Below are 22,774 nucleotides of genomic sequence, written 5' to 3' on the forward strand. Positions count from 1 at the left end.
CTTTTCTTAAATTATTTCATTTATCTTTTGCCTTTGGGCTTTTAACTTTCTCTATTCCCTATTCCTTTCTTGACTTCTTACTCAGTGGCTGGCTGCGTTGCTGGGTGGCTGGTCCCTGGTGTCCTCCTCCTTCTCCTTTTCTTGCTCCTTCTCTTTTTCTCCTAGTTATTCTCTCTGCCTGCCAGCCCCGCCTATCCCTCTCCTGCCTACTGACTAGACATTCAGCTCTTTATTAGACGAACCAGGTGTTTTAGACGGTCAAAGTAACACAGCTTCACAGAGTTAAACAAATGCAACAGAAAAGAATGCAACTCATCTTTGCATCATTAAAAAATACTCCACAGCATAAAAGAATGTAACACATCTTTTTAACTAATATTCCACAACAGCCCATCCAGGTGAGTCCAGATCCTGTCAAGTTCAAAATTAACATTAATCATTACACCAACCTATAAAATTGGAGTACAATGTATTTAGAATATCTCAACCTCTTAAGCACTATCCAGAGACCAAAGCAGGCTTAAAAGGCAAGCAGTAGCACTCTGTCATCCAAATCGGCCCCTCACTGGTGGTGCCCACTGTACCTGCTGGTGAGCCTGAATATTCAAGGCACCCAGTGAGTTTCCTGATAACAGGTAGTAGCTGTTGGAAACTCTCACCACAGTCAGATACAGAGGAAGGAATCGGAGTGGTTTTGTATAAATTTTCACCCCCAGGAAACAATAAACAGCAAATTGGTGCTCTGTGGATTTACTCAACCACTTAGACATCCCTTCGTGGCTACATGAGCCATGGTTTGCAAATTGAGCTCCACAGAATCCCAGATACCCCAGGGCCGGGGTGGGAGGGAAGGAGAGACATGGTGGTAACTTTAGTCTTTTGTCGTTGCTCCTCTGTGAACCAGAAATTCAGCTTTTCTCCAGCTAACATACTGACATAAATTACATTTTTACTGATAATACAGCCATTCTTTTGTAGGAATAATAAAAGGTTTTAAAACAACCACTGAGTTAATTATACTCGGGCCCCTCCATTTCTGACTCTACTATACTGCAGCTCGTGTGGTCTAAATCTGAAATGTGCCCCCAAAGACTTTGCATGTTGGAAGATTGTTCCACAACCCAATAATTATCTGAAGTTGAGAACTTTGCAGAAATCCCTGGATCATGAGGGCTCTGACCTCATCTTCTTGACACTGTAACAAGATGTTATCATCTGCAAAGTTCATGGTTGAAAACCACACCATCAAGCTTTAAAAAAAGAATCACACACAAAAAAATTTCATAATGTTGTAAGTAAGTTTATAATTTTGCATGAAGGTCCACATTCATAGCTATCCTTTGCCACATGCAGCTGATGGGCTGCAGGTTGGACATATCTGATAGGTTCCTAACTTAATGGAAGATTGGGAGGCGGAACCCTAATTAAAGGAAAGGGGTTATTATGGGACATTCCCTTTACCCTTCACCTCTCTGGCTGCCATGAGGTAAAACAGATTTGCTCCACCATGCCCTCCTTCCCCATCATGATGCCTCACTACCACTACGAGAAAAAAAAGGGCAGCTAAGAAACTGTTGACTGAAATCTCTGAAACTCTGAGCAAAAATAAATATTCCCTCCACTAAGCTGAAGTTCCTCAAGAATTCTGGCAGCAGTAGAAAGCAAACCCAACAAACAAAGACTCCGTAAGACATTACAGAAACAAAAGTTACAAGCCAGCCCCGGAGGCTCACAGAGGGCCACACGAAGCAGGAATGACAATCAGTCACATCACATTTGTGTCTAGGCTCAAGTCACAGGAACTTCCAAACTCACTGAAGGCAGCCACTGAACCTCCCTGTAAAGGGACTGTAAAAACAGACCTGCTCCAGGGGCAATTGCTTTTATTTAACCTTGTCCACTTATAAAGATACCCTTTAGAAATCAAGGTCTTCTCAGTAAGTGTCATGTGATATGATGTCCAAAAGAAGATGCCACATATTGGTGCTTATTGTCAAATAACATCACCTACTGCACAGCTAAACCTTTTATTTATTAGAACAGATTTATAAACTACTGGCCAAGGTAAGTATAAAGCATCAGGATCATTACTGTGACCCACAACACCACCACAGTTGAAATGAAGAGTAATGAGGAGCCGGGAGGCAGATGGGCATTTTAGGAGCTTTAATTTATAAGTCACCCACAATGCTAGCATTCAAAACCCATTTGTGGCAGTCAAGGAAGAGGTGGAACCTTCAAGTAGAACTCACTTTATTTTCCGGGGATATTGGAATTATCCACACTCGTGAAGGTGCCCTAACCTATGAACACTGTCCTTTACCATGTCACCAGCATTTTCAGTGAAGTGAGTACTCTACTCTCTGTCCTCCCCCATATTTCATCCCACCTCCATCTGGTTTTAGTCAACCTTCCAACATTCTAAGACTTGGCCTCTGTTTGCTGGAAGAAGATGTGGCATGGTTACATGCAGAAATACACAGAGAAAACTGCTTATACCAGTCACATAACCTTCCACATATTTTCACATAACTCCACAATCTGAGCACTGTCCCATTTTCTTAGCTACAAATACTTCAGGAGTCTTCCATTCCTCCCCAAGGGCCTTGAAATCATCTCTTCATTCGCCTCCTCCAGTGAGTGCTATCTGTTCACAACTTCTACTATACTTGCCCTCGCTCCAAGCTTAGCACCATCTTAAATCCTTCAGCTGATTCTGGAAATGGAAACTTTGAAGCAGGCAATTTAAAAAGACTAGAAAACCGATCTTGACAGGACTAGACTTAACTAATGAGACAAAGTGACAACTGCATGGCTGACTGCCAAGATATCATGAGCAGCTTGAGAACTGGATTCAAAATAGTGATAGAGCTGCCAGAGTGACCCCTCTAGTTTATCTTTTGTTTGGTGGATACTGTATGCCAGGTGTGAAATGTAAAATCGGTGGTAGCTTAGGAAAAGGCCGTCAGTTCAGCATTCAGTAAAAGGTGGCCATGGCTGTAGTGGAGCAAAGATTTAGTAACTAGATGTGAGTAACTATTTAACTGCCCAGATTATCAAATATATGATATACAGTATTTCTGCATTGTATGCTCTGAAACGATTTTTTCCAACTTTGGGGAATAATCAGTTCTTTGCAAAAAACATTTATCTCTCACAAATTTGGACCTAAGAAGACCTTTAGACTAGGACCTCTATAAACTATTCAAGTGTAGAACATTTCAATACATTTCAATAATGTCAGCAATCACACTGGCATAATGATATATCCTCAACTTTTAAAAGAAATGCAATTTCTTCAGTAGATACAATTTCAAAAATAAATATTCCCCTATTTTGGAAGAAAATTAAACTCTTAAAATATGAAAATTATGAGTTTAAAATAGCTACCTTAAGATTCCCCTTATTTTCCAGTATCCATAAAATAAATAACAACCTGTCTTAATATGCAAAAAGATGTAAGATGCTAATTCCAAGTGTATGAAAAAGTCCTTCCCCGTTCCCTCCCCACAGCATTAGTGAACGGCTGTAGCTTGGGGTCGCTCCACAACAAAGGTATTAATACTGTAAGCCATCCTGCCTCAACACCGGTCTACTTTGTGCATTAGAAACCTCCGCTGCAAGTCGACACTAGAGATAAATCAGGGAGATTAACACAGTGCTACCTTGAAGAAGCAATTAAAAAAGCTGAAAAGCAGCACCTAAACCCCAAACCATTTGCTCCTTCACAATAGGAAGCTGAAGATAATCTTATTTGCTAAACATAAATCACTGAGATCTAGCCAAATTCTTCAGTGATATTCCAGGTGGAAATGCCGCAGAGCCAGAAGCTGGTTACAGAAGCATTTACTTCCAGCTCTGAAAACAAACGGGACCAGTTTGTCTTGTGGCTTCTAAGAAAGTGATCGCTCACACCAAAGACACAATCAACAGAAGGGCTTCCCTGGAGCAGCTCACTTTCTGTTTTTATCCCCACCCTCACCAGCTTCTTCAAGCAGTACAAGGTGGCTTGCAACCAAGTTTCCCTCCTCCCTCCTTGCTTATGTTAAAGCCTTTAGAGAGCAGAAAGCAAATCCATCAGTTTTACTTTCTCATATACTTTTGGAGTAAAGTCACTTTTTTTAAGATAGAGGGTGTGTGTGTGTGTGTGTGTGTGTGTGTGTGTGTGTGTGTACGTGTGTACATGCAATTGTTTTCATCCTGGTTCTTTTTAAACCCTGTAAGGTTTGTGCAGCAGGCTCTCACAGTGGCAGCTATTTCCTAGGGTTCTTGTTCACATGCAGCTGGTTGGCAGCAGTCTGACTTTTCTTTCCATTTCCTCACGTTGAAGTCCCTGGGACAAAAGAGGCTTTGAGATCTTCAATACCCAAGTCAGCCATGTATTTGCTAAAGGTGCAACATTAACAGCAGAAGGTTTCGAAGGTGCTGCTGAGGCCAACAACTGGAGGTTTGAGGAGACACTCTTCCCTGGGGCTCTTTCTCCTGAATAGCATGGGAAATGCCAGCTCCCGATAGAGATCCACTATGCCCCAGAAAAGCGACTCTGCTGCGTGGAGTAGGTGCCAAGGAGACAGACCAGACAAAAGCCAGTCCCTGCATCAGACTAAAGCTTCATTTAGTTTTAAAGTTTACTGTAACAGGAAGCCCTGTATTAAATCTCAGACCCCCACACATTTCAGATCTTTATTCTCCAGCGCTAGATAGTCCCTCATACTCAGTTAAGGAACCAAGCACAAAATATTCACACAAACCTTGTTCACAGCTGCCAAAAGCTACATTACAAGCTGCTTCGAAACTTCAATTTGGTCTGATTTTCCATTCCCTTGTGCTGGTCACACCACACACACCTCTTCTGCACTGCACAGGAACTATTGCTTTCTATATTCCCTACCTACAAAGGAAATTGCCTCCCAAAGCAGCTGGTGAAGAATTTTCTAGAACTTGACCTCCCCATCAGACCTGGTCATGATGCTGTTTCTTCCCCAAAACAGATGTTTGAGATGATTCATTGCTGTTTATACTCAGCTCTGCCTCTCATTTTGCAGCCACTGCACAAGGAGCGTCCTGTTCCAAGACACCTGTAGACGATGGAGGTATTAAACTGACTAGCTTTGCCCATGTCAGGAAGCTAAGTTGCCTGGTCTTTAATATATGTCTATTCCTACTAATTTAACCTGTACAGATTTCCATTAATGATGCAAAGACAAAACTAATAATTAAAAAACACATATAAGCCAGGCATTACAGCACACTCCTTTTTAAAATTTATTTTATTTCTTCAAGTGTTTGTTTATACCATGTTCACCTTTTTCCTTTTATTGAAAATAGTTTTTATTCTTATATAATATATCATGATTATGGTCCCCCTCTCACTCCCCCCAGCCTCTCCCCACCTCCCTTCCTACCAGGATCCATCTCCTTTCTGTTTTTCATTAGAACACAAACAGGCTTCTAAAGGATAATAATAAGTAAGACACAATAAGATAAAACAAAAATGTTAGGCGATGGTGGTGCATGCTTTTAACCATAACATGGGAGGCAGAGGCAGGAGGATCTCTGTGAGTTTGGAGACAGCCCTGGTCTACAAAGCAAGTTCCAGAACAGCCAGAGCTGTTACACAAAGAAACCCTGTCTCAAAATAAATAAATACATAGATAGATGGATGGATGGATGGATGGATAGATAGATAGATAGATAGATAGATAGATAGATAGATAGATAGATAGATAACATGAAACAAGAACTAGCACATCGGAATAGAACAAGACAAACAAGCAAAAGGAAAAGAGCCCAAGAAAAGGCACAAGAAACAAACACGGACAGAGACCCACTCATTCCCACACTCAGGAGTCCCATCAAAACATTAAACCGGAAGCCATGATATTATGCAAAGGACCTGTAGGGTATAAATATATAGGTACATAGATGGAAACATCCCATTTAGGACTGAGTGTTCCTAGGTTTCTCATTCTCTGGGTGGTGCACTCCTTTAACGCAAGCACTCAGGAGGCAGAGACAGGCAGACCCCTGAGTTTGAGACCAGCACGATCCAAAGAGCAAGTTTTAGGACAGCTAGAACTACACAGAAACAAACAAACAAAAAGGAAACAACATATAAACGCCATCCTAACATTTATCATTTCTTGAAAAAGAACTGCAGAGAGCACTGAAAAGTTACAGGTTGGGCAAGCCTATCAAGACACTTTCCTATTGCAGACATTTATCCACATCATAAATTAGCTTTCTATTTTATACTAGAGGTATACACCTGTAATCTCAGCACTTTGGAGATGGGGGCAGCCAGAAATATACATAGTGAGATAATCACAAAGAAAACCAAAAAGGGAGGAAATTCTTCTCCATCTCTTCTCTCATTTCTCAAAAATCTATTTATTAAAAGCATTCTCACTCTCTTGCTCTCTCGATCTCTCTGTGTGTATGTCTGTGTGCCTCTTTATGTGTGTATGTGTCTCTGTGTGTGTGTGTGCATGTGTGTATGTGTGCGTGTGTGTGTGTGTGTGTGTGTGTGTGCATAAGGATGAAGGAACAGGAGACAAAGATGAGATCAAAAACATAAGAGCTTAGTAATTACTAGGGCTATGAGGAGACAGATAAAGAAGGGACAGAGAGGAGCTGACTGTAAGGAAGGACAGAAGAAGCTGAAGCTGTGTAGATAGAATTTTGTCTTGGAGAAATAAAGTATATGGACAGAAGAGCGTGGTGTACACAGATTCTTCCCCTCAGATAACCCCATGCCCAGTGTACAATCTTCCCAGGACCCTGGGAAGGATTTTCTCAGGACTGGCCCTTGAGAAGATTCTGATACCAAACAATCCAATTAAAAAATGGGCTACAGGTCTAAACAGAGAATTCTCAACAGAAGAATCCCAAATGGCTGAAACACATTTAAGGAATTGCTCAACATCCTTAGTCATCATGGAAATGCAAATCAGAATGACTCTGAGATACCATCTTATACCTGTCAGAATGGCTAAAATCAAATACACTTATGACAGCTTATGTTGAAGAGGATGTGGAGTAAGGGAACATTCCTCCACTGCTGGTGGGAGTGCAAACTTGTGCGGCCACTTTGGAAATCAGAAAATTGGGAGTCAATTTACCTCAAGACCCAAGTATACCACTCTTGGACATATACCCAAGGGATGCTCAAACATACCACAAGGACCACAAGGATACTTGCTCAACTGTGTTCATAGCAGCATTATTTGTAATAGCCAGAACCTGAAAACAACATAGATGCCCCTCGACTGAGGAATGGATTTTTAAAATGTGGTACATATACACAATGAAGTATTTATTATTTAGCTGTAAAAAACAATGACATCATGAAATTTGCAGGCAAATGGATGGAACTAGAAAATATCATCCTGAATGAGGTAACCTAGACTCAGAAAGACAAACATGGTATGTACTCACTCATAAGTGGATACTAGATGTAAAGCAAAGGATAATCAGACTACAACCCACAGCTCCAGAGAAGCTAGGAAACAAGGAGGACCCTAAGAGGGATGCATGGATCACCTTGGGAAGGGGAAACAGAAAAGATCTCCATGAGTAAACTGGAGATGGGGGAGAGGGGCAATAGAGGGGAAGGGAGGAGGGATGAGAACATGAGGGAATGGGATGGTCAAGCTGGGGGAGAGATGGAGTGGGAGAGCAATGAAAGAGATATCTTGACAGAGGGAGACATTATAGGGTAAGGAAGAAATGCTTGCCTCCGTGTGCAGTCAGAAGTTTTCCTGAGTCCCACCCAGTCCCGCAGCCACTCAGACCCAAGTAAACACACAGAGGCTTATATCAATTATGAACTGCATAGTCTATGGCAGACCTCTTGCTAGCAAGCTCTTATATCTTAAATTAACCCATCACTATTAATCTGTATCTCTCCACATGTTCCCTGGCTTTACCTGCATCCTATTACATGTTGCTCCTTGGGTGGCTGGCTCGCATCTCTTCCCTTCTGTCTTTTTTCTTCCTATCTATCTGCTTGTATTTCCTGCCTGCCTCTAAGCTGCCTTGCCATAGGCCAATACAGCTTTATTTATCAACCAATCAGAGCAACACATATTCACAGCATTTATAAAGACATCCCACAACACTGGTGCTAGGGAAATTCCCAGGAACCCACAAGGATGACCCCAGATTAGACTACTAGCAACAGTGGTGAGGCTGCCTGAACTGGCCTACCCTGGTAGTCAGATTGGTAACTACCATAACTGTCATCACAGAGCCTTCATCCAGTAACTGATGGAAGCAGATGCAGAGCTCCAGGAGTCTAGTCAAAGAGAAAGAAGAGGGATTTATATGAGCAAGAGGGGGTCAAGATCATGATGGGGAAATCTACAGAGACAACTGAGCCAAGCTCATAGGACCTCACGAACTTTAGATCAACAGCTGTGGAACCTACATGGGAATGGACTAAACCCTCTAAATACGGGAGATAGTTGTGTAGCTGGGTCTGTTTAAGGAGGCCCCTGACAGTATGATCAGGATCTATCCCTGATGGATGAGATGTTTTTCTGGATCCCATTACCTATGGTCAGACACCTTACTCACCCTTAATGCAGGGGAGGGCTTGGTCCTACCTCAACTGAATGTACCAGGCTTTGCTTCCCCCCAACACACAGGAGGACTTACCCTTTTGGAGGAGAGGATGGGGGTGAGGAGGGGGGAGGGGAAGCAGCAGGGAGTGGGAGAAGGGATGAGAGGGGGAATCTGTGGTTGGTATATAAAATGAATAAAATAATTTTTAATTAAAAAAAAAAAGAATAAGGAGTTGAGAGTACATAAGCTGAAAGTAGCTCTCTGGTAATCATCCTCTGCCTTGCCTCCTCTTCTGAGGGGTTTCATGACCAAGGTAGTTCCCACATTCCCCAAAAGTATCAGATGGGCACTCAATGCCTAACGCTTCTGTCTAGACTTCCAGGCTGCTTTCAACAGGAATTGTTTTATGTTTATTTTACCTGTCTCCACAGAACTTAGCTTTCAACACACAGTAGAACAATATCTATTTGTTAAACATAAACAAAACAACTCACCAGTCAATTAATGAACAGAACAGTCAGCTCAACCCTCTTTTTCTCTGCTTTTAGAAGCAACACTATGATCTATACAATAACAAACTTGCAGTGTGCCCCTCTGACTTAAGTCGGGCCCACTGATGGGGCGGGCTCACAGAACACACTGCAGCCTAGGAAGAGGATGTGCTTTCTTTTTGACTAGCTCTATGAAAGACTCATAGGTCTGGGAGTGTGGCAATGACGTAATCCATGTCTGTTCCCTCCACTGTTCCTGGTACAGGCATTCAGTGCCTGTGTGATGGTTAGCTTTGATTGTCAACTTGACACAACCTGAGAAGAGAGACTTAGTGAAGGACTGTCTGTGTTGGGTTGGCCTGTGGGCATGTCCCTGAAGGACCATCTTAATTAACTGATGTGGAAAGAACCAGCCCACTGCAGGTGGCACCATTCCCTAGTCAGGGGGGTCCTGAAGCTTTAAGAGTAGAAAAGTCCAAGTTAGCACAAGCAAGCAAGCCAAGTGAGCATGCATGCACTCACCCCTCTTTGCTTCTGACTGTGGACACGGTGTAACCAGCTGTCTCAAGCTCCTTCGGGGTGGCTTCCCCACAATGGTGGACCATCGACAGAAATTGTGAGCTAAACAAAAGAAATGCTTTCTCCCCTTGGGTTGCTTTTTGTCAGGGTACTTTATCACAGCAGCAGAAATGAAACTGGAACACCCAGTTTTACGATGCCAGAGAGAATTAAGCCAGCCACCACTGCAAGGCAGGAGTAGCTAACCCTGCCAGGGGATGACCTGCCCTCCCTTAATGACAGTGGTGGCTGTCTCCGTTTACAGCACCCATGAAGCACTGGCAGGGATTCCAATCTTCCCAAACACGATGCTATTATCACAACGATGCCAAAGACTGACTAATAACAGGGGGAACATCTTTGGCTTCAATAGCTCTAATTATATTTCTGCGAAACCTCAAACCAGTTGGCATACAAATTACATAAAGAAAAATATGAGTTGTGTGTGTTAAATTAATTTTACTAGATCCTGTGATGCTACTGCTGTTGTTTTCTTAACACAGTGAACTTCTAATTAGAAAACTGAATGGCTTAAAGGTCAAATTGTCATCTGTACAAATTGGAGTTTGGAGTGGCCGGTGGGAGGAGTCGGGGGTGACTGGGATTTGACCTCCCAGTGATACTCCGCAGCTTTTTCTGTCCCAAACCACAGAAAAAGGAAGACTTTTGGTTTGCCAGTCTTAGCCTGAAGAATTACTGTTGGGGTGAGAGGGTAAAGCATACAAATGAGAAAAAGAAATTAAAAAATGTAATCTTTTGCATGTTCACATACAAGCTAAAAGCTGAGGGACATATTCATAAGTATTTTTAATTCAACTTCAAGCAGTTGTAATGCAACAACAAGGTCAATCTCTGTGATTTCAAAAATGCTGTCCAGGAAACACCTGTGAGCCTCACAGGTTTCTTTGAGTTTGGCTATAAATTCCTGAGGCCTGGTTTGCCTCAACCTTGTTCTGTTTTCTTCCCTGGACTGTAATTTTCAAGTCCATGAATGTTTAAAACAAGCACAGTCACAAATGCACAGCAATGTGACGCAGGAGGAAAGGCAGCCAGCCAGTTGGCCAGCCTCCTTAGTCTCGGAGAAGCCGCTCCAGTCTGAGGACACTACATTCCCACCTACCGGGTCCTCCAGGACACCTGCGGGCCCACGGTCACCTTCTAGAACAAAGTCCTGAGCCCAGAGAGGAGGCAGGAGATGGCAGTCTTCTCCATCCATAACTCCAATGGCTCCTGGTAAAATGCCTGAGTCAAGAGGCAACCTAATGCCACAGCAAAGCCTCTGGGAATCTCCTGGCTTGACTAGGAACAATTAAAGTCCAAACTTTATCACCTGCCCACCACAAAATCAAAAGGGAACTCCATTATGTCTAAAAGCATGGATCCCGAGTTCTACAGCATTCCCTAGAAAAAGAAAAAGTCCTAGAAAAAGAATTATCTACAAAGCGACTCACCACAGTTCTAGATGTAACAATGAATATATGGTTTTAAAAGTTATCCAATAAATAAGCTGCTAAATATATCACTGTATACTCACATGATGAAATAGGACAGAACAATTATACACCTTGTTATTAAATAAGAATAATGCTAACCTGCTGGTCATGGTGACACACACCTGTAGCCCCAGGAGGATTGCTAGTTCAGACCAACTTGGGCTATATAGTAAGGCCTTACCTCAGAAAAAAAAAAAAAAAAAGGTAAGGGGGGGGAGGCAGGGATCCTCAGCACTCAAAATATGTCACCCCTGTTCTGAATACTTTAAAGGCATTAACCAAGGCCTTGCAAGCATTGCATCCATTTCATGGTTACAGACTTGAAAGGTAGATGTCATTAGTATTACTGTCCTGGTTACAAATGGCTACAATAAGGTACAGAGAGGTGAAGTGACTCTCAGAAGCTGCACAGTTATGTTGCAGACTTGTGTACAATAATATTTAGTGGCATGGAAAAATGCTTGTGCCATAACAGCAGATGAAGATTTTCAATTACATTCTGATTTTATAAAATAGCAATGCATGCTTACGTGCATATATGTGTTTCAGTGTCTGCCTGCAGGTACAGAAGAAAAATAAACACTACAAAGAAACGCATGGTAATTTCTCTAGTAGATGAGAGTACAGTGTTTTTTTTTATACTTTCTAAATATTCAAGATGTTCTAGGATGTATATACGACTTTTATAACCAGAAAAAAAAATGTGTTTGAAAACTGAAAAGCTTGTTTAAGACCTGTAAGCCATGCGCCCATATTTCCTCTCATTAATATGCTCATACTTTCCAGGCTCATACACCTTGGTCTGGCAGTAGTATCCACACTGAAAATCAAGGTGTTTTTCAAATGAGCATTGACATAAGGCACCATCTTCAAGTTTTAAATTTAATAAAATCTGTTGGCCAGATCTATACACTGATTTCCACAAAGCTCACTAATGAAAGAATCCCTGTGATGTTTGACTTGAAAATACATCTAATTGGGAAAAAAAAAATGATTCTACTATAAAAAAAATGTCATCTAATGTACTTGAATTTTATTGAAATTAAAGTTTTAAATACATGTGTTGCCCTGCTAAAATCAGAAAAAAAAACATTACCAGCCATTTATGGGATGGTCAACACATCAGTAAGTAGAAGCTAGCTGCTTGGCTACATTTTCATATGTTCTTTATGCAAAGGTGTGGGGAAGTAGAACATTCTAGAAAAGCAGACTCCTATAGCAAAGACCAAAAAGCCAGAAAGAACAGTGGATTCCTTAGATTCAACCTCCTATTTAAAATTATAGTTCAGATGTCTAAGCATTTCTCACAAATTTCCCTCACTACTCAAAAATTCAAATGTTAAGAAAGCATCATAAGAACACTAGAAGAAAACACAAGTGAGCGAAAATCCCCAGGTCCATGAGAGAAAAGACTGCTGCATGTCTCTCCACAAAAGTTTGGAGCTGGGGAGATGTCTGGTCAGCAATGCGCTTGGCCTGAAAGCCTAAGAACCTGAGTTCACGTCCCCAGAATCCACATAGAAGCCAGGCCCAGTGAGCGTGCCCGTAATCCCAGAGACAGCAAGATCCCCAGGAGCTTGAAGGTCAGCTAGGGTTATCTACTGGTGAAACCCCAAGCCAAAGAGAGACTGTCTCACACAAAAGACAGAAGGCCTCTGAGGAACAACATGAGATGGTCTTCTGACCTCATTATGCACATGCTCATAAGTACACGTGTACGTGTGTATAGTCATGGGCACACACACATGAACACATACATATTTTTAAAGCTGAAGCAAAGTTAAAGCTGAACGAGAATCTGGGAAAATATCTACAGTGTATAATGTGAATTTCACAAATATAAAAAGATAACTAACAAAGCTGGGGAAAAAGAGTCTTGGTTCAATCTTCAACACTCTCAAAATAAAAACAAATTAAAAGAGCACTTACAAATCAGTAAGAAAAAGAAACGTCAAATAAAAGTGGGCAAATGGTACAAATATAAAAATCCAATTAACCAATAAATATATGAAAATAACTAATACACGTGTTTACACACACACAAACACACGTACACAAATATATTTAGACCTATGAGTGCTGGCAAGGAGAAATAGCCAAAAGTCATCACTAAAAAGAAAATAGCAGATATGATTTTATATGAGTAGAATGAAAAAATACATAAAAATAATATATATAAACTATTAAATTCAAGTATGATATGAGATTTCATTTTCATTTTGTACTTTGCCATATTTTTGGACTTCTTACAATGTACAGGCATTGCTTTTAGATCATACAGACTTTAGTCCAGGCAGTCCTGGTGGCTCATGCCTGTATCCGAGTACTCAAGAGACTGAAAGGATTACAAGTTTAAAGCAGCCTCAGCCACATGACAAGTCCCAGGCTGGGCTACATACAAAATAAATACAGATACACATCTTCGAAGGCTTCTCGTGGATTTCATATCACCCGTCAACAAACATACTTAAACCTTTTATGAAATGTCTGCTCGTAGTAATTCCAGCAACACAATGAAAGTACTTCCAAATTAGAAAAACTCCATATTTGGAAGATGTTTTGAGTAAAGAAACTGTTTCCAGGTCCCCCTGAAGATACACACCAGCAGGTGCTCTCCATCCCTGTGTGACACTGTGAAGTGCTGCCACACATCTTCTGGGGCACTTTAAGTCTCTCTAGATTACATGCAATACCTAACACAATGGGATCCTGTGGGAATGCTTCCTATGATGTAGTGTTTAGAGTAATGGTGAGGAGGTCTGTACATGCTCAGGGCAGACACAATTGTTTCTCTTCCAATGTATTCAGCCTGAGGCTAGTTGACCCCAAGGATGTGAAATCCACAAATACAGAGGACTAACTGTATTTTTAAAATCATTACAGAAAAGCACATTTTAAAAAGATATCATAGGGACCTGTAATCCTAGCACTCCAGAGGCTGTTGAGGCACTGAGGCTAGCTTGAGCTGTCCAGTGAATTTGAAGCCAGACTAAGCTAAATAGCAAGACTTTGTCTCAAAAAAACATATTATAAACTTTTATATATAGTAACTTCATCAAAATCAAAAATGAGTGTGCAACATTACTTACCGTCTCAACATACTCCAAGAACACAGGACGTCCACAGCTAACAGTGAATGCTAAGTGCAAACTTTGGAAACATAAATGAATACTAAGATGTCACCTCCAGAGGCTCGAGAGGTAGCACAGCAGTTAACAGGCACTGCCCTCCGAGAGAACTGAAGCTCAGTTCCCAGGACCCATGTTTTGTGGCTCACAACCACATGTAGCTTCAGCTCCCAGCTCCAGCTGATCCACCATCTCTGGCCTCCACAGGTCTTTACACACACACACACACACACACACACACACACACACACACACACACACACAATCTATTTTTAAGCTGTCACCATCAACATTTATTAATTTACTTAAACCTGAGCAAGTGACTTCATCTGCCCAAACCTCATTCCTATACCTGAGGAACCTTCTTTAAAATATAGTCATGAGAGTGCTTTGGATATTGAGTGCATACTACTCCTCCAGAGGACCCAAGTTCAGTTCCCAGCCCCCATGTAAGGTGGCTCACAGTCATTTGTAACACCAGCTCTAGGATATCTGATCTCTCTCTCTCTCTCTCTCTCTCTCTCTCTCTCTCTCTCTCTCTCTCTCTCTCTCTCTCTCTTAAATAAATCTGTACCATACTTCCAATAGTATGCACGCCAAGGAAGAAGACATTCTGAGTTACTAAAATGTCAATGACACTTCCTCATCTAGAATGGCTTCACACGGGGAATAGAAGACTGGGGGGTGGAGGGTGAAAGAAAAAACGTTGCAGTTTCAACACTGCCAAAGCTTACTTCCTAATTGAGTCTAAGATTAACTAGCAGAAAAAGAGACGGAAGGGTGCCACGTTCGCGTTTGCAGAAAGCCAGCTAGGGGACAGAAGCACTACTTGGTCCCCTGGTGCAATGGATCCTGCCCACCCAAACTAAAAATCGTATGTGTGTAACACTAGGAACGCGTGTGCAAAGCAAACTGGGAATACATGGCGAACTGCAAGGAAGAGGAAGGAGAAAAGCTGAGAGCCACATGAAAGCATATTCTTAACCTCACTAACAAGCAGGTAAATGAAAATTCAAGTGGCAGAAGAGTAGATTTTACTACAGAAAAATTACATCTCAAGTTTAAAAACATACACTAAAGAATCATTTTATACTCACAGGTATCCTGGTTAGCTTTGCAATCACCTTGATACACCCAGGAAGAGACAATATCAGTTGAAGAATTTCCACCATCAGATAGCCTGCGGGCATGTCTTTAGGGAATTTCTTTTCATATATATGAATATATGGATAGGTGGTTTGCCTAAATGTATGTCTGTGCACCACGTGTGTGACTTGTGTGCACAGAAGCCAGAAGGAAACATTGGATCCTCTATAACTACAACTATACGAAGTTGTGAGCTGCCCTGTGGGTGCTGGGAATTGAACCCTCGTCTCTGGAAGAGCAGCCAGTGCTCTTAACCTCTGAGCCATCTCTCCAGCCTCATGTTCTTGGTTGCTAACTGAGGTAGGAAGGCACAGCCCTCTGTAGACAGTACCATCCCTAGGCAGGTGGGCCTGGGCTCTATCAGAAAGGTAGCTGAAGGTGAGCCTGAGAGTGAGCAGGAAGCAGTGTTCCTCCATGGCTCTGTTTGCTTCCTCCCTCCAGGTCCCTGCCCTGACTTCCTGCTTTGTGCTTACCCCTTGTTAATGCATGGACCTGAAACACTGTAACAACCAAATACAACAACCCTATTGCACTTCCACAGACTGCGTACATGCATGTTATCTATTGAGACAAAGCTACACTATCCATCACAGTATACAGTGTATCTTTTACGCAATTTTTATAATCATTTTATGATTTCTTGAATAGAATTCTAACCTTTGGATTTTCTAACTGATGGGTGAGAAGTTATCTTTTATAATTTTTTAATGAGCTGAGGGACTTGGAGATGGAGGATGGCTGCAGGTGACTGATGACTGGTTAGAATTTTTCCTCATTCTCTACCTGACCCTCCATACTCTAACCATGACCTTTGAAAGAAGAGAGGTGAAGACATATTCAGGGCACTCAAGAGGCTAGGGAAACAGGATCTTGAGTTCAAAGACAATCTGTGCTAAACATACAAAACTAAGTCAAAAAAAAAATCAAAAATAATGAATGATAATAGAACATAATAAAAAAAAACAAAATTGAATTTAAATGAAAAGAAATGCAAATGCTGGAGAAAAAAAAAACAATAAGAAGCAGAAGATAGTTCAAAAAAAAAAAAAAAAAAAAAAAAAAAAAAAAAAAAAAAAAAAAAAAAAAAAAAAAAAAAAAAAAAAAAAAAAAAAAAAAAAAAAAAAAAAAAAAAAAAAAAAAAAAAAAAAAAAAAAAAAAAAAAAAAAAAAAAAAAAAAAAAAAAAAATAAAGAGGACTCACCTAGAATTCATGAGGTTTTAGTTCTGTTCCCAGCACTGCAAAAGGAAAAATGAAAAGGAATATACTTAGAGTATATTCTTACAAGAATATATGTGAGGCAATGCATATGAAAATTACCAAGATTCAGTCATCCTACACTACACATAAACTTCAAAATAATCATGATGTGCAAATAAATACATACAAGTTTTCACACATGTTATATGTTCATGCAGGTGCATGTTTATGCATAGGTGTGCATGTGTGTGTGGAGGCCAGAGACAGCCTCGGGAATCATTCCTCAGACACTGTCCCCACATTTTTGGGGGGTGTGGGGAAGAGTCTCTGGCTGCCTAAGGAGCTCCAGGGAGCTGCCTGTCCCTGTCTCCGAGAGCTGGAATTTTAGAGGTATATCTGCCACAACATCCAGCATGTTTTCTTTAATATTGGTTCTGGGGATCAAACTCACACTTGTAAGGCAAGCATTTTACCAAGTGAGCCCTCTCCTTAGCCCATAAACACATGCAATCTTAAAATCTTAAAAACACACTGTCAACGTCTTTATTTGGTTGCTGGGAGAGGAAGAAATCAGTCTTCTCAAGGGATGAGCTCCCAGATAGGTTAGCCAATCCCAAGAGGTCAGCCCTAAACACAGAAGACCAATACTAAATGACCTCAGCAGGTTTCACTTATAATTAAAGAATAAAAGCCATGAATTTGAGAAGGAATGGGAGGGATGAGGGAGGAATGGGAAGTGGAGAATGATATATATACAGTACTCATATATGAAATTCTCAAAAAATAAATTTTAAAAACTTACAGCATAGGTAACTGCTTACAGTGCAACAGTAAATAGTAGCAAAAGTAGATAAAACACAGCTTCATGAATAAATGGATGAACTTCAAAAATACAACCTTAAGCAAAACAGCAAAGTAGAGAAGTGGACGTGCTATGTGAGTCCATTTGTAAAGAGAGAAAAAGCAGCTAAAATTAAACATTATATTGTTTAGAAGCAAACACAGGAGGCAAATCCAATTTCTAAAAAAAAAAAAAAAAGACCAGAGAATGACAAAAAAACGGCTAATCGTAATCACAGGAGGCACATAGATAAGCGTCTGATAACCAAAAGAGGAAATGCAAGCACGCCTGGGTATGATAATATAAAACTCCATTTCCTAGGCTATGTGGATAGGGACTGACATTCATTTTACTAATTTTCCGTGAGTCATACAAGTACCTTTATTCGTGGGTTTGGGTGATTCTTTGGTTTGGTCTGGGGTCTCTTGCAGCAGGGTCACTCTATATCCCTGCTCTCCTCAAACTCACAGCAATCCTTCTGCCTCTGCCTCCCAGGTTCCAAGATAACAGGCATACCCCAACATACCCAGCCATTCATTCATTTACGTGTATTTCATATGCATGCTTCTCAGTTTAAAAACCAAAACGAGGCTGGTAAGGTAGCTCAGTGGGTAAAGGTACCTGCTACAGCAGCTGAGTTCAATCCCTATAACCTAGACGGTGGAAAAAGAGAAAAAAATTCTACAAGTTGTCCTCTGATCTCCACAAGTGCACCATGGGGCACGTGTGTACATACACATACACACACACAAACACAATCAGTGTAAAACATCCTGAGTTCCTAATGAAGTAAAACATCAAATACAACAACAGAAGAATTCCATAGGCTTGAAAGATGTTGAAGAGAATTTTAAGTTTTTAAGTACATTGATTGATTGACTGACTGACTGATTGACTGATTGATTGATTGACTGATTGATTGATTGATTGAGGGAAGCCTGTGCCACAGCTCAGGTGTGAAGGTCTCGAGGGAGATGGCCCTTTCTTTCCACCATGCAGGTCCTGGAGACCACACTTAGGTTGTTAGGCTTGGCAGGCAAAGCTTTACCCACTAAGTCATCTCATTGGCCCAGAAAAGAATTTTAAATGGACAAAAGTTTTCGGCAAACTTCTGGAAAACAGAAGACAGGGTGGGAGTGTGCTGACCACAAAACAGGAGAGAGCCACGGTCAGCGGCCATGGTGGAAGTCACCTCCTTGGCAGGATCCCAGAGAGCTCTAGACCAACTAACAGGTATCCACAGTACGGTGATTTGAATGTAATTGGCCCCATAATCTCACAGGGAGTAGCAAGCACTATTAGCACTATTTGGTGGAGTGGGTGCGGCCTTGTTGGAGGAAGTGTGTCACTGTGGGGGAGGGCTTTGAGGTTTCTTATGCTCAGGATACTACCCAGTGAGTCAGCTGAGTTCCTGTTGTCTGCAAGATATAGGACTCTCAGCTATTCCTTGCATGCTGCCAAGCTCCCCATCATGATGATAATGGACTGCACTTCTAAAACTGTAAGCGAGCCTCCTCAATTAAATATTTTCTTTATAAGAGTTGCCATGGTCATAGTGTCTCTTCACAGCAGCAGAAACCCTAACTGAGACACATGGTAAAGAAGAACTATATGGGATAGGAAAGAGGGTTAAAGTGATTTTTCTTTTTTTTTTTTTTTTTTTTTTTTTTTTGGAAGATTTTTGTAGTTTGGTTTGAATATGTGATGGTGATACATCATTTCTTTATCGACCTTCCCTTCTCTCTTAACCAAAGCCTGCAAGCAGCCGACAGAGGGTTAAAAGAGACCAAATATGTCAGCATTCATAGCTAAAACAACTGAGCCAATTGTGCAGCAGGGAGTGAAAGGTAGATTCTGATGTGAATCTGGGAACACAAGAGCACTTTTCAAAGAGCAGCTACCTTACAACTCAGAGACTTAAGACACTGCACCCATGAAATGCAAATAAGACACAACAGAATAAAATGATTGTGGACAACAATAGAGTATGATCACCAAAATAAAAATTCAAACAGTCTTATAAAAGTAAAGAAAGTTCTCGAAATGTGAAACCAAAACATAAAAAGTACAGGACATATGAAAAAAAAAAAACAGATTAATAATAAAGATCCCCGGCAGGAGGCTGGAGAGGGGGCTCAGAAATTAAGAGCACTGACTGCTCTTCCAGAGGACCCAGGTTCAATTCCCAGGACCCACATGCCATCTCACAACTGTCTGTAACTCCAACATCTGACACCATCACATAGACATACATGCAGGCAAAACACCAATGCACATAAAATAAAAAGAATTTAAATTAAAAAAATAAAATCCCAGGAAGGACACACAATGTCCAACTGAAAACTGCCCAGTTTCTACCTTGTCCCAACCAAAAAAAAAAAAAAAATCCCTAAACCCAGAGTGGCTACTCCACCCAGGGATTGGATCTTCTGGTCGAGTCCATCAAATTTTGAGAATTTGACTTATGAAAAACATAAGCTCTGATAAGTGATTGAAGCCAAAAGATTATGGGGGTTCATTGGGTATAGATAACTTGAGAGAAGACCAACAAAGAAGCAATGGAGAACGAGGCAGAGGACAGGAAGGAGGACTCCTGCCTTGCTAGCCGCTGCCCGTTCCTGGTGGGGACCTCTAGTGTCACTGAGCCTGAGGGCCGACCCCTCCATTTCTGTAAGGCTTTGGAGCTTTCTTCTCCCTTGGTTCGACCTCTGTTCTCTACAATGCATAACCCACACACATCTCCCGCCAAGGCTCCGCTCAGCAGCTGTGCAGCAAGCACGCCATCTTGGCTCCTGCTGCCTGTCACCCTGACAGCATTTTGTACAAACGTGAGCCGTGTGAGAGTGTTGAGCATCATTAGAATTATGTGATCAAACACTCCTAATAATTAGCATGTCAAAACCCAACAGTAAATACACAGTGAATTTGATGAAATGTTCAATGAAAACGTGAAATTGTGGAACAATTAGGAAAAGGAGAATGTTAACTTGCCTTACAATAGGGAACAGGAGAACAAATAGTTGGAGCTTGAGAAAGAAAGGGAGTAAATTAGTGTCTTCTGTATCCCCAGAGTTCTTTAAAATCAGCCGGGAAGTTGGAAAGCTGTGCTAATTTCTTTCCTGGTGACCTGCATAAATCTGATTTACTTATAAAGGGCATGAGATGCCATTGTCTAGATTAATCTGCATGGAACAAGAAATATATATATATATATTCTTTGAAGCTCACAAAAGGGAAGGAACTCTTTTGCATGTAGGGAAGGTGACTCTTTTGCATACGGGAAAGGTTACATTCATTCATCTCGTGCTGAATAAGCAGAGTCAAACCCCAGCCAATGTCTAACAGACCCTCAAAGATGACGGAGGAGATGTGGAGATGTACGCTCCTGGGATAGGCTGCAGGCTTGGTCTCTGATCGCACAGGGCAGTGAAGCACTTTAAACATACTGGAGAGGGGTGTTCTAGTCGGCTTCCCTGTTGCTGTGATCAAACAATGACCAAGAGTAACTCAGGAGAGGAAAAGGTTTCTGTGACTTACAGGTTTCATCGAGGAGGGAAGCCAAGACAGGAACTCAAGGCAAGAGCTTGAAACAGAAGCCAAAGGAGGAAGCCTGATTCCTGGCTTGCTTCCTCTGGCTTTCTCAGCTACCATTCTTACACAGCTTGGGCCACCTGCCCAGGGATGGAACCGCCCAAGTGGGCTGAGCCCTCCTACACCAATTAGAAATTAAGAACATGTCTCACAGACAGACCGAGAGGTTAATCTGATAGAAGCAATCTTCAGTTGAGGTTCCCTCTTCCCAAGTGGGCCAGGCTGATAACTAAAGCTGCCGATGCCAGGGTTGAAGGCTGGGGGGGAGGGGGCAAAATGTACACATACACTTGATCAGTGAATTGCCCATTTCCTATTTTTCCAAGCAAAGATAATTGATTTGAAGCCATTATGATTGTTAAGATATTTTAACAATTATGTTTAAAAGGATCTTTTAATACCTCCCAAAAGTAGGTAGGACTTGGTCTCAGAATTTTCTAGACCCCTTGAAACTTTCTGACATGGTAGAAAGGCACTTGCATCAGGCCAGTTTTGCACAATTTATCAGGTTTCATCCCAGCTTTGATTTATGACTCATTTACTGATCCCCATTATTCCATTGTCCCTCAAAGGGCAATCCTAAATTGGGAAAACAATAAATATTATGATATAATAATATTATAAATAATAAGTGAGACAGTTAAGAATAATGGTGTGTTTGGGAGTACACCGGCAGGATCTGAAGGCTTTAGGCAAGTGAGGCATGAAGGTTTTGTCTCGTTGAGTAAGAAGGATGGGTCTGAAGGTGGAGGACAGAATGGCACAGTGAAACAGGGAAAAGCAGGATCAAGAGCCCTTCGGGAGGCACTTGCCTGGGGAGGGGACTAGTAAAGGAGGCTAGCATGACACACAACTGGAAAGCTCTGGAAGTTCCACTAAATAAACACCAGCTGTGGAGCTTGGACTGTGGCAGCCACAAGGAGTCTCCAGTGGAATTACTATGACACAGGAAGCATATCAGAAAACTCAGCAGGAGCTAGGAGTTTATTAATAAATTCTGGTCATTTGAAATGGACTACCGCTGCCTCTTGTTATAGCTCTTAAGGCTCTGTTTGAGATGACAGCTCCATCTTGTGTAGCGCTATTATAGACAGCTCTACCTTGTATAAGAAAGTCCTAGCAATTGTGTCTGCGTCGAGAACCACGTGACTGCCCAAATCATCCCCACAATCCACCCACCCACAGTCAACTCCATTGTCAGTCAGTGCTTGAATTTAACTCTTATAGTCAACATGTTTTATAGTTTCATAGTTAGTTTTGTTTTTATGTTTTGGGGATGTTTCTTTTTTGGGGGGAGCAAGTGCAGTGTAAGCTAAGGTCTCTAGCCCAGGCTAGCTTCTAACTCCTTAGGTAGCTGAGGATAAAACAATGAATTTCTGATCCTCCTGTTTCTATCTCCCAAGACCACAAGTGTGAGCCACACACCTGGCTTCTGCAGCATTAGGGATCAAACCCAGGGCTTCACAAATGCTACAGGAGCACTCTACCAAACAAGCTACATCCCCATCCCTGCCCCATATTCTCACCAACATAAATCCTACGACCCTCAGCATACTTCAAAAGCTTCACTGGTAGAACCTTTTTGGGCAGTGTGCTAAATCCCCAGCCAAGGAACTCTTCTTAAACAGCTTACTAATACTCATCCAACCATTGTCAAGGTGCAAAGCATTTCAAAGAATAAAAATAGTGGAAGCACTGTCTTCAAGCAGCTTTTAAAGACGTAGAGTAATGTAGGTGCACCACTAACTGCAGCCACAAGAAGTG

The 22,774-nt window shown here is 41.5% G+C and overlaps 1 protein-coding gene across 4 annotated transcripts in view; it reads right to left on the reverse strand.

Moving 5' to 3' along the window:
• Fam160a1 (family with sequence similarity 160 member A1) overlaps window positions 1–22,774 on the reverse strand; it is a 271,043-nt gene that overhangs the window by 186,441 nt on the left and 61,828 nt on the right. For 2 of the 4 annotated variants that reach the window (XM_037206703.1, XM_037206700.1), the window contains exon 2: window positions 16,582–16,616. The exons of the other annotated variants lie outside the window; for them this stretch is intronic. The gene's annotated coding sequence lies outside the window, so the exon portion shown is untranslated. The remainder of the gene's footprint in view (window positions 1–16,581; window positions 16,617–22,774) is intronic. 4 annotated transcript variants of the gene reach the window in all.

This window comes from Peromyscus leucopus, chromosome 6 (genome assembly GCF_004664715.2).
Source record: "Peromyscus leucopus breed LL Stock chromosome 6, UCI_PerLeu_2.1, whole genome shotgun sequence".
In the NCBI taxonomy this organism is placed as follows: Eukaryota; Metazoa; Chordata; class Mammalia; order Rodentia; family Cricetidae; genus Peromyscus; species Peromyscus leucopus.